Source organism: Phocoena phocoena, chromosome 10 (genome assembly GCF_963924675.1).
Source record: "Phocoena phocoena chromosome 10, mPhoPho1.1, whole genome shotgun sequence".
NCBI lineage: Eukaryota > Metazoa > Chordata > Mammalia > Artiodactyla > Phocoenidae > Phocoena > Phocoena phocoena.
In genome coordinates, this window is record NC_089228.1 from 26,540,609 (window position 1) to 26,553,186 (window position 12,578).

The window sequence follows — 12,578 nt, forward strand, 5'->3', positions numbered from 1 at the left end:
ATCTTGGGCAGAGTCTGGTACATCATAATCTCTCCGTGTGTATTAGTTGAATTTCTGACTGCTAACACTTCTACAGAAGCAAAGGTGAAGGCTCAGAGGCCCACATTAGAGGCGTGGTCGATTGTAGCACCGTCTTGTCACTCTCTGCAGTGCCCCTCCGCTATATATCCTTGCCCCTTTGAACTCAGGAGTTGCAGTGTTACTTGCTTTGGTCAGTGGTTGTGGGCAGAAGTGATGAATGCATTTCTGAGCGGAAGTTTTAAGAACCTCTTCATGATTTGCCATCTTGTTAATTTCCTTCTGCTATGATGAATACAATGTACAATATTACACAGAGGCTGCAGTCACAGCCTGGGTCTTGGCATAAGACTGATGTAGTGTAGAGCTGCAACTAGACCTTGATGGATGTGGAGCTGAGCAAGAAATTAAGTTGTAGCTGTAAGCAACTGAGATGTTAAAGTCTTTTGTTACTACAATGCAGCATAACCTAGGCTGATTGATACAAGTGTTCACACAGCTAGTAAGTAGCTGAACCAAGATTCCACCCTGTATGACTTCATTGTCCTTGAATCCTTCCTCTTTCCATTATTGTCAACTAGCTTATGCGGTATAACACCTCCTGCATATGTTTAATAATGATGATAATTATCATAATAGCTTATATCAATTCAGTTCTTGCTACATGCCAGCCACTGTGCTAGGTACTTTAAATGCATCATTTAAGCATCACCGCCATCCCCTTTTTTATGGATAGTATATCCAGGTTAGAAAGGCTAAGTGATGTGCCTTAGATCATCTAAACATTTGTATCTCTTTAGACAGAGAGATTGATTTATTTAAAATACCACCCACTTGCATTTCATTTGAGCTGAGAACTTGGCGAGGATGAAGTGTGATGACTGAGCCTATTCCCCCAGGCCTGTCTTCACACCCAACATTCCTCCTTGCTAATATGGTGGCAAATTTTCCAAGTCCTCTAAACACCATGTGAAGCGAGCCAGAACTGTGGCAAATGGCAATGTAGTCGCTTAGACAACAATTGCACATTGTCAGAGGATGCTTCTCACGTTCCAGAAATGTATGAGCTGTCAACAGCTGCGTCACCAAAATAACCCAGAGTTCCATATCCCATTTGCAATGTTAAATACTTTGTAGACATTGGGGCTAGAACCTCTATATTCGGACCTGGAAATAACATTAGGTTCCTTTAAGAACTGGGTTGGGAGAAGTAGGAGGGATGATAAAACACTACCACAATATTACTCTCAGTGGCTGAGGGTGACCCCTTCTCTTCTGCCCCATGATGACGAAAGATAATTTCCCTCTTACAATAACAAATCTCTCGAAATGATTCAATAATCCTGTTAACATTGGTGGAGAGTAAATGATCCATTTTAGTGCCCTGTATTGATTATGTAAATCAAATAGCTTCCAAATTCTTCATTCGTGTTCAGCCAGGAACTTATAGTTTGGAAGATTTCCTTTGACATGTCAAGGCAATGCATTCACTTGCTGCAGTGGTTTCAATAAAGGGCAATGTGGACCCTTCCCTCCCCCAAAAGGCATTTGGCAATAATTGGAGACATATGAGGTTGTCACAGCTGGGCGGGGTGGGTTGGTGCTACTGACACCTACTGGCATCTAGAGGGTAGAGGCCAACGATGTTGTTCAACATCCTACAATGCAGAAGACAGCTGCCCACAACAAAGAATCAAGTGGAAAATGTCAGTAGTTGCCAAGGTTGAGAAACCTTGACTTATGCATTCGACAAGTGAGGACTGCCTGCTAATATGGGTTAGTATTGCTCTGTAAACTATAAACAGCTTGACAAAATTCCTGAATTCACAGATCTTACCTTGTAGTGGGATAAACCATAAGCCCAATTTGTTCAAGCTCCAGTATTTGATGACAAGAAAATAAACAAAATTCAAAAAACCATTTTGAATCTCAAAGAGGGTTAATCCTGAATCAAAACTACCAAAAACCAAAGTACCAACCTGCTGTAGACAGACTTGAGTTATTCAGGCAAATTAAATCTCATTCTCAGGGAATAACATGCCAGGGTTTAATCTTCCTATATCTCTTGTGGCAAAAAGGAAAAAGTAATTTAAAATTTTATTCATAGCAACTTAATACAGGAGGAAATACTACCCATACATTATGATATTTAAAATACTGGAAGTACGTAATGAGTGAAAGTCATTCAAAATATTACATATTTCACCCTCTGCTCATACTACTAACCTTATCTCTCCAAATCTTTTCTTAACTAGTGAGGGTGAAAGCAAAAGCCAGTAGCATGTTTGTGTAATATTTATTTCTGTGTTTGGTTTGCATGGGGTCACTGGTACACAGGACAGGAGATGGTGTGGAAGTATTTTCAAGATCTCTAATTTTACAATAAAGATAGCATTATCTCTCCACCCAATGATCAGGTAAAGCCATCTTTACTTACCTATGTTTCAGTCTTAAATGGCTTCAATAACATGTAAGGATGTGTGTTTTTTGTTTGGCTTAAAACTTCGTCACAAAATAAGATTCCATAGGCTTCCTATGGAATTTTTAGCATTCAAGTAGGATCATTCTTAATTAACTATCAGAACTGATATAAAATTTCAAGGGTGGTTGGCCAAGGTGAACTCACATCATAAAATGCTTTTGCTATTTCTGCTTCCATCTTTGTTTTAAACAAAAGTTATCTGTGTCAGTATGACCAAGGTTTAATACCTGCCCATTAGAGGACCAAAACTCATGCCAGAGGACTTATCATTGACCACAGGGAGTAATGGTAACAGTAATCATAATAAAGACTCTTGGAATGTGTTAAGTAGTTGCTGGACAGAATGCTAAGCACCCCTATAGGCATACCTCATTTAATATCCTCATCAACCATATACGTATGTACTGCTGTTTCTTGTTCAGACAAGAAAACACAGGCTCAAAGAAATTTAAAAATCTCAGCTAATCTTTTATGGATAGTAAACAGCAGAGTCATGATTTTTCTCCCACCCTCATAACTTTCCAAGAAAAAGAGGATATGCATTTTCCATTGCAAATCTGAAAAAGTCACAAGCTTTAGGCAAAAATATTTTTCTTGCTGAAACATAAACAAAATCCCTCTGCAGAAAGAAAGTAAAGATGGGCACCATAGTCTATTACTACTCTTATGACTGCTACTACTGTTATTCCATGAACACAAGTAGAAAAATACCCTCCCCTCTCAAAGGCTCAATCATTCTAATTATTTTTGTCATTCATCATTAGCTGTATTTTCCAAAATGCTCATCATTTTTGACGTTCTCCTTGGATCACTCCCTTGTTTTCATAGACTCATGGATCACAACAGCATTGAGTTAATCTCACACCACTCACTGCAATTTTTTTTTTTTTGCGGTACGCGGGTCTCTCACTGTTGTGGCCTCTCCCGTTGCGGAGCACAGGCTCCGGACGCGCAGGCTCAGCGGCCATGGCTCACGGGCCCAGCTGCTCCGCGGCATGTGGGATCTTCCCGGCCCGGGGCATGAACCCACGTCCCCTGCATTGGCAGGCGGACTCTCAACCACTGCGCCACCAGGGAAGCCCTCACTGCAATTTTTGAATGAGGTAAATTCTTCTTCCCCAGGCAAGAGTCCAGCATAAAAGGTGATGACACAAGTTCTGCAATCAGATTCACTGAGTTCATCATATGCTGGCTTGATCACTTCCTAGGTGTGTGATCTTGAACAAGTAAGTCCCTTAAACTCTTGTCACTCAGTTTCCTTATCTGTAAAATGGGGTTAATAATTATACCACCCACATCACTTTGTAAGAAAGAGTAAAGGAGTTACAAGTTAAGCACTCAGAAGAATCTAATACAGAAAGTTGCTAAAAGGCCAAGAAATATGACCTACCCCAGTGGTAAGGAGATGGTCTATGATATTTGCACCCCAAGTAGTTATCACACAGCCACTACTTATAATAAACACTTTAGAAAAATCACTTGTTTTCTTCTATTTCCCTTCTTCTTTTCATAATTCATATTTCTTTTCCCCAAAAATACTTCTCTCTTTTTGGTTGGTAAGAATATTGAGTCATTCAAAACATTTTTAGGAGGGAGGCTTCCTGATACACCTCAAAAAATAACAGTTCAATATGAAAGTTTTTTTACTTCTTTAATGTTTATAACTAGAGCTTTGGCAGGGATTTTTATAATTTTCTTAAAAAATAGTTTTACTTGGCAGTGTTTGCAATCTGTAATAATTTTATTCTTGTTTTAAGAAACATTTATATATAAAAAACTTACAGATGATGAAGATAGAAAAGATCAGATCGATTCTCTCATATCTTTAATAAAAGTATGTAATCCAAATTGTATTGCATCCTTTTAATTTTAATAAATTCTCCAGATGGTCTTTAGACCTTGTGTTGCAATATGACAAAATGGCTTTTGCATCTGCTCTGAACGAGGCAAAAGAAAACCTTACCCTGTACAGTGATTCTAAGAACACATTTACTTATTCCTTCCTAATCTAAACCTTTAAGTAAAAAAAAAATTAAGTCAAATATGAAACATTAGAAAATTGGCTCCTTTGGTCCTTCATGGTCATATTCTCTGCTGGCCTAGGTTCTTTCACAGGGCATGACAGCTGTGTGAGGACCCTGCTGGAGCCACTCACACGGAGAGGAGCACAAATCCAGAGCCTAAAATTAGGTTTTACTAAATTATATTGCACTGCACTTTTACACCTGCTTGGCAAATAATACCCAGAAGAAAGGTACAATTACACAGGCTCTTTGCCAGAAATAGAAGACAGGTTTAAAAAAAAATACTAAAAAAAGAGAGAAGGAAGGAAGCAAGAAAAAAAGGAAGAGAGAAAGAGGGAGATGAGACAGAAAATGAAAGAATCCTGTCCCCAAACCATGGTCAGCAGTTATCATCAACAGCATCCCTGGAAGTTACTTCTATTGAGAGTTTGCTATGTGCCAGGCACTATGATAAGCTCCTTATAACACTATGAGTTAGTTATTATCCATATTTCACAAATAATAAAACTGAAGCATCGACAGATGAATTGCTTGCCCAAGTTCATACAACTAAATGGAAGTGAAGCCAAATTTGAAGCCAGTAATTCTTGAGAGTTTGAACTTATTTTAATACCTTCTAATTATCCAGAGTCTAAAGTATGCATCTCTCAGACCACAACTGGAAACTGGAGATATTGATGAGCCTTTTATTTCATTACCAACCCCAATTACCTCATTAAATATTACGGAGATGATCACCTACATTCTCAACTGTTTCTAAATTGTGGTAAAGAACACATGGATATCCAGCCTCCCCAACACCTTTTGTTGAAGAGATTATCCTTTCCCGATTATGTAATCTTGGCAATCTTGTCAAAGATCTGTTAAATGTAAACGCCTGTGTTTATTTCTGGGTTCCGTTGGTCTACGTCTGTCTTTATGTGGGTACCAACTATTTTAATTGCTGTAACTTTATAATGTATTTTGAAATCAGGAAGCGTGACACCTTCAGATTTGTTCTTCTTTCTAAAGATTGTTTTGGTTATTTAAGGTCTTTGTGATTCCATATGAATTTAAAAATTTTTTTCTATTTCTGTGAAAAATGCACTTGGGATTTAAATAGGAATTGCGTTGATTGTAGATTGATTGCTTTGGGTGCTATGGACATTTTTAACCTTATTAAGGATTCTAATCCATGAACACAGATGTCTTTCTGTTTATTTATGCCTTTGATTTCTTTCATCAGTGTTTATAATTTTCACTGTAAAAGTCTTTTACCTCCTTGGTTAAGTTTATTCTTATACATTCCACGTTCTCAATCTTTATATGCTCTTTAGTTTCAGTCTTCTGAGTAATGATTTTTGGAACTCATTTGTTCTCAAGAAAAGCACTGTTCTCATTTATTTTTCAAGATATCCAAAGGATATCTTGTTTTACCTTAGTGTTATAGGACATTAAATGCTAATGAGGTGACATGAACATGCTTGATTAAAAAAATAAATTGAGCTATTAATTCATGAAAAGACATGGAGGAACCTTAAATGTACGTTTAAACATTGGAAGCCAATCTGAAAAGGCTACATACTGTATGATTCCAGCTATATGACATTCTGGAAAAGGCAAAACTATGGAGACAGGAAAAACAAGAGTGGTTTCCAGAGGTTAGGGTGGAGGGAGGGATGATTGGGTGGCACACAGGATTTTTAAGGCAATGAAGATACTCTGAATGATACCATAATGATGGATACATGTCATACATTTTTCCAATCCCATATAATATGCAACACCAAGATTGACCATATTGTAAACTATGGACATTGGGTGATTATGTTGTATCAGTATAGCGTCATCAATTGTGAAAATTATACCACTCAGATAGTGGAAGTTGATAACAGGGGAGGCTATGCTCATGGGGGTGGGGAGCAGGAGGTATATGAGAAATCGCTGTGCCTTCTGCTCAATTTTGCTGGGAACCTAAAACTGCTCTAAAAAATAATTTAATTTTAAAATATGATAGCTCTAGCAATTCCAGGTTGATGTCTTGAAGTTAAAAAAAAAATGTTAATCACTGCTTAGTGCTGTTATTTCTCTAGCCAAGGACCTATTATGCTCAATGGGAGAATAAGAAATGGAGCATGTTTATGAAAGTCTTCATTTAATAAAATGAGTGTTGGATTACTTTTTCCTTAGCATGGTTTATATTAACCAAGAGAAAAATGTAATTTTCGCTGATGGCTTTTATCTCGCTGTATAAAGATTAATTAAAGGTAATGTTTTTTGGTTTAATGTGTAAGTTGCACGTGTTTGTGCATATGGAGAGTTTATGGAGAGAAATACAAGCACATTAACACTTCTGGCAGCCTTTCTTCTCTTTATTTTACAGATATTTTAAGAGTAATACATATAAAATTTCAAATAATATAGAACTACTTAAGGTAGAAATCCCTCTTTTCTACCTGCTACTTCCATTGCCCAGAAGAATATACAATCTCCTGTATAGAGATATATGTGCATGTGTGTGTATATATAAGTGCATATATTAGATATATATACATAAAATATATGAATATATTTGCATATATTATGTGTGTATATATCCCCCAAATATAATATATATACATTATTATATATTTCAAATAGTATATATGCTATATTTTACAGAAATGAGATAATACCATATAGATTATTACATGACCTACATTTTGCACTTTACATTTTATCATGGTGAGATCTTAGTTCCCCGACCAGGGATCGAACCCACGTCCCCTGCATTGGACCACCAGGGAAGTCCCAGGCTTTCCATATTTTAAAAGCAGTTGTGTGAATACTCATTTCAACTTGAACCCTCACACCTACCTTTCCATGGTCAAGCATTTGTGAGGAAAATTCATCATTAGTTATTTTCTGTATTCATAAGCACATCATATCTTTATATTATTAGGAAAATAGAATTTATGCTTATACTATAATTGGTATAATATATTGGGTATACTTAAATATATAAATGGATTCTTAGTCATTTATTATTTTTTTATTTTTTATAAATTTATTTATTTTTATTTTTGGCTGTGTTGGGTCTTTGTTGCTGTGTGCGGGCTTCTCACTGTTGTGGCTTCTCTTGTTGCAGAGCATGGGCTCTAGGTGCGCGGGCTTCAGTAGTTGTGGCTGGCGGGCTCAGTAGTTGTGGCTTGCAGGCTCTAGAGTGCAGGCTCAGTAGTTGTGGTGCACAGGCTTAGTTGCTCTGTGGCATGTGGGATCCTCCCAGGCCAGGGATTGAACCTGTGTCCCCTGCATTGGCAGGCAGATTCTTAACCACTGTGCCACCAGGGAAGCCTTAGATTCTTAGTCATTTATTATCACTAAAGTTATTTAAAAAATCTTTTTCACAAATATCTCATATAAGTAAAATTACCTAGAAATTGAAGATTGACACAGTGAAGACATTACAAAAAAATTGTATATTTGGGAGACTCACTTTGAATGTTAAACAACTCCATTCAACTCCCCCATATGAAAACAGGTTTAATATTAAGTTCTCTAAATTTTCAAAATATTCCATATTTTCCATGAATATTTTTTATATAAACAGAAACGATCACAATCAAACACATGCCTTGTATGTATCAAGAATGAACTGATTGATGTGATCAGTGATCTACAACATGAAGCGGGGATTTGCTCAGTCCCCAGTCTTTCTGCTGCCTGGATGTCGTGTTATTATTGACTGGCACCTTCCTCTCTTTAAAGGCTCTTTGGGGACTCTTTTGCCTCATTATGACTTGGCATGTAAAGTCACGTGTTAAATTCTGTGCTCATTTTGTCTGTTTGTTTGCATGAAGAATGATTATTCCATGATGTGAAATAGTGAATATTCAAGTGACAGGAAATCTGAATTTGTGAAACCATTTCTGAAATTCTTAACCATATCAGAATATTTTTGCTGAAATGGATGATACTGAACAAATTGCCAGGTTTTGTTTTGGTTTGTTTCCCTTCCCTTGATCCTCTTAAAATGTATTTGATGGAGGCGGAGAAGGTCTCTGAGGCCCCTGAAACAAACCTCAGGCATGACTGGATTGCTCTCTTAATAAAATGTTAGATGGTCATTTAAAATAGTCTTGATTCTGAAATGTAGACTTCCCATTCCCATATAATCATCAAAATGGCAAAATTGAGTAGAAGTTTACTGTTCTCTGATGCCCCAGCCAGGACCTAATGCAGGTAAGAAGCATACACATGGTGGAGGATGGTGTGGTTTGCTTTTTCTTCCTTTTTCTGGCCCTTCCTCTTCTCCTTGTTAACACCTTTCTGACAAAAACAAACAGAGGTCAGTGGAGCAGGAAAGCTCTTAGTTAACTGACATTGTTATAAATTGCTTTATTCTCTTTCAGCCTGAAAGATTTTCTCTTCTTCAAAATGACATTCCCAACTCCTGTTAGGGACCACTCACCTGGTCCCCCCTTAAGCTGAGGCATGTGCCCCTACCTTAGCTGGTCATGTCCTCCTTCTGCAGCTGCTTAGGAACCTGGCAGTCCCTTCAGGCACCCTTTTGTTGGGGTCCTATTGACAGTCCAGGAAAGCCCTATGACAGTGCCCTTAAATGTGGCCCAGGATTGGTCCACGGGAAAAACGTATGAATCCTTTTTCCCAACAAACGTTGAGAGAGCATGTCCCCCACAGTTTCCACCACTGGCTTTGACTTCCCCACCATTACCTGACCCAGGATATTTGTCAGATGGGAGCCAGACATCAGCTCACTTTTTCCAACTGCCAGGGACACCCATTGAGCCCCAATTTTCAATGAGCTCAGTGCACTTCTGTAGGGTCACCTGTTCTTCAAGCAGCCTAGGAGAGCCCAGGGCCACATCGTGACTTTCTTGGACCCCGGGAAGTTTTGCCTTCATGGGCCCTTTCTCTACAAAAACATTAACAACTGTATTTTATGACTCTGTTGGTATAAGGATGAATGTAATCCAATCTGGATTGTTTCTTTTTTTCTACTGATTTTAAAAGAAATGAAACCATCTTCATGATTCCTAGTCATTGTGCCTCTCGAGCAGAGTGGGGAAACCAGTCTCCATAGATGTAACCAGTATATAGAACAAGTGAGACTCAGGAGGATGCTGTAACAAATACAACTTTATATTTGTTTTCTTCCTGTTAAACTACCGGGTACCATGAGCTATGGTAACAAACACAACAGATACTTTTCAACATTTGAATGTAGCAGTTAAAAAAAAGTGATGTAAAGATAGAATAATAAGGCTAATGGTGCTTAAAAGAAAAAGAAAAAAGAAATAACAAATGCTTGAATTTGTTTATGTGGTAAATTCTCCTCTATTCCAGGCCACACCCCACTTGGGGGAATGTGGGCACATGTTTGGTTTGGTAAGGGGTAGCCATGTTTCACACTGATAATGAGGATAGCAACGTCTTTGTTCACTTGGATGGGGGTCTCCCTGGTTTGAATCACTACAACATCTGTGAACATTGGCAAGGTTTGCTAGATTTTGTGATTCTAGGCTCCATTTCTTCATTTGTAACAAAGGTTTAGAAGAGATGGTCTCTAAGGTGCCTGTTGCTCTGTAACAAGTAAACGAAGCAAGGTAAAGTGTATTTTTAAATATAGATGAATCTGATTTAAATCCATTAAGTGGACATAGATTATAACTAAATACTGTTTCTTGAAACAAATGAAACATCTCATTCATTCAACAATTGTTTATTGAATGTTTCCTTAACACAAACACAATACTAAGTATTGGCATTATAAGAATGAATGCAACAGGCATTGTTCCAGCAGTGCAGATGGAGTGTGAAAGTCTGGTGATCAAATACATCATCCTGTTCTCCACATATTAGTGTATTGAACATCATGGAAGCCAAGATTTTTATTACCGACTGAAAAATAAAAACAGTCCTTACCTAAGGAGACAAAAGACCTGTATGCAGAAAACTATAAGACACTGATGAAAGAAATTAAAGATGATACAAACAGATGGAGAGATATACCATGTTCTTGCATTGGAAGAATCAACATTGTGAAAATGACTATACTACCCAAAACACTCTACAGATTCAGTGCAATCCCTATCAAACTACTGATGGCATTTTTCATAGAACTAGAACAAAAAATTTCACAATTTGTATGGAAACACAAAAGACCCTGAATAGCCAAAGCAATCTTGAGAAAGAACATGAAGCTGGAGGAATCAGGCTCCTGGACTTCAGACTATACTACAAATCTACAGTCATCAAGACAGTATGGTACTGGCACAGAAACAGAAATATAGATCAATGGAACAGGATAGAAAGCCCAGAGATAAACCCATGCACCTATGGTCACCTTATTTTTGATAAAGGAGGCAAGAATATACAGTGGAGAAAAGACAGCCTCTTCAATAAGTGGTGCTGGGAAAACTGGACAGCTACATGTAAAAGAATGAAATGAGAACACTCCCTAACACTGTACACAAAAATAAACTCAAAATGGATTAAAGACCTAAATGTAAGGCCAGACACTATCAAACTCTTAGAGGAAAACATAGGCAGAACACTCTATGACATAAATCACAGCAGGATCCTTTTTGACCCACCTCCTAGGGAAATGGAAATAAAAACAAAAATAAACAAAGGGGACCTAATGAAACTTCAAAGCTTTTGCACAGCAAAGGAAACCTTAAACAAGATGAAAAGACAACCCTCAGAATGGGAGAAAATATTTGCAAATGAAGCAACTGACAAAGGATTAATCTCCAAAATTTATAAGCAACTCATGCAGCTCCATATCAAAAAAACAAACAACCCAATCCAAAAATGGGCAGAAGACCTAAATAGACATTTCTCCAAAGAAGATATACAGATTGCCAACATACACATGAAAGGATGGTCAACATCACTAATCATCAGAGAAATGCAAATCAAAACTACAATGAGGTATCACCTCACACCAGTCAGAATGGCCATCATCAAAAAATCTACAAACAACAAATGCTGGAGAGGGTGTGGAGAAAAGGGAATCCTCTTGCACTGTTGGTGGGAATGTAAACTGATACAGCCACTATAGAGAACAGTATGGAGTTTCCTTAAAAAAACTAAAAATAGAACTGCCATATGACCCAGCAATCCTTCTACCGGGCATATACCTTGAGAATACCATAATTTAAAAAGAGTCATGTACCACAATGTTCATTGCAGGACTATTTACAATAGCCAGGACATGGGAGCAACCTAAGTGTCCATTGACAGATGAATGGATAAAGAAGATGTGGCACATATATACAATGGACTATTACTCAGCCATAAAAAGAAACGAAATTGAGTTATTTGTAGTGAGGTGGATGGATCTAGAGACTGTGATACAGAGCGAAGTAAGTCAGAAAGCGAAAAACAAATATCATATGCTAACACGTATATATGGAATCTAAAAATAAAAAGAAAATGGTTCTGAAGAACCTAGGAGCAGGACAGGAATAAAGACGCAGACATAGAGAATGAACTTGAGGACACAGGGAGGGGGAAGGGTAAGCTGGGACGAAGTGAGAGAGTGGCATGGACATATATACACTACCAAATGTAAAATAGCTAGTGGGAAGCAGCCACATAGCACAGGGAGATCAGCTTGGTGCTTTGTGACCACCTAGAAGGGTGGGATAGGGAGGGTGGGAAGGAGACGCAAGAGGGAGGAGATGTGGGGATATATGTATATGTATAGCTGATTCACTTTGTTATAAAGCAGAAATGAACACACCATTGTAAAGCAGTTATACTCCAATAAAGAAGTTAAAAAACCCAGAAAACAACAAAAAAGCAGTCCTTACATTATTTCTCAGGATTAAAGAGTTTTTGTTTTTTAAAGACAGAAAGCACACCTTTGGAAGTTAAAGAATGTCATTGGAAACCAAACTGCCACTCTACACTGAACACTTGAAAACACATTTATTTCTATGACTTTGAATGGCTCCTGTGTTTTCCTTCTAGGAAGATATTTGTTCTGTCAGCAAGCCAATAATGTGTCTTGCACCCTACTGAATTTTGAATATTTTTATATTTTGTGTTAGAGAGCAAGGGTTATT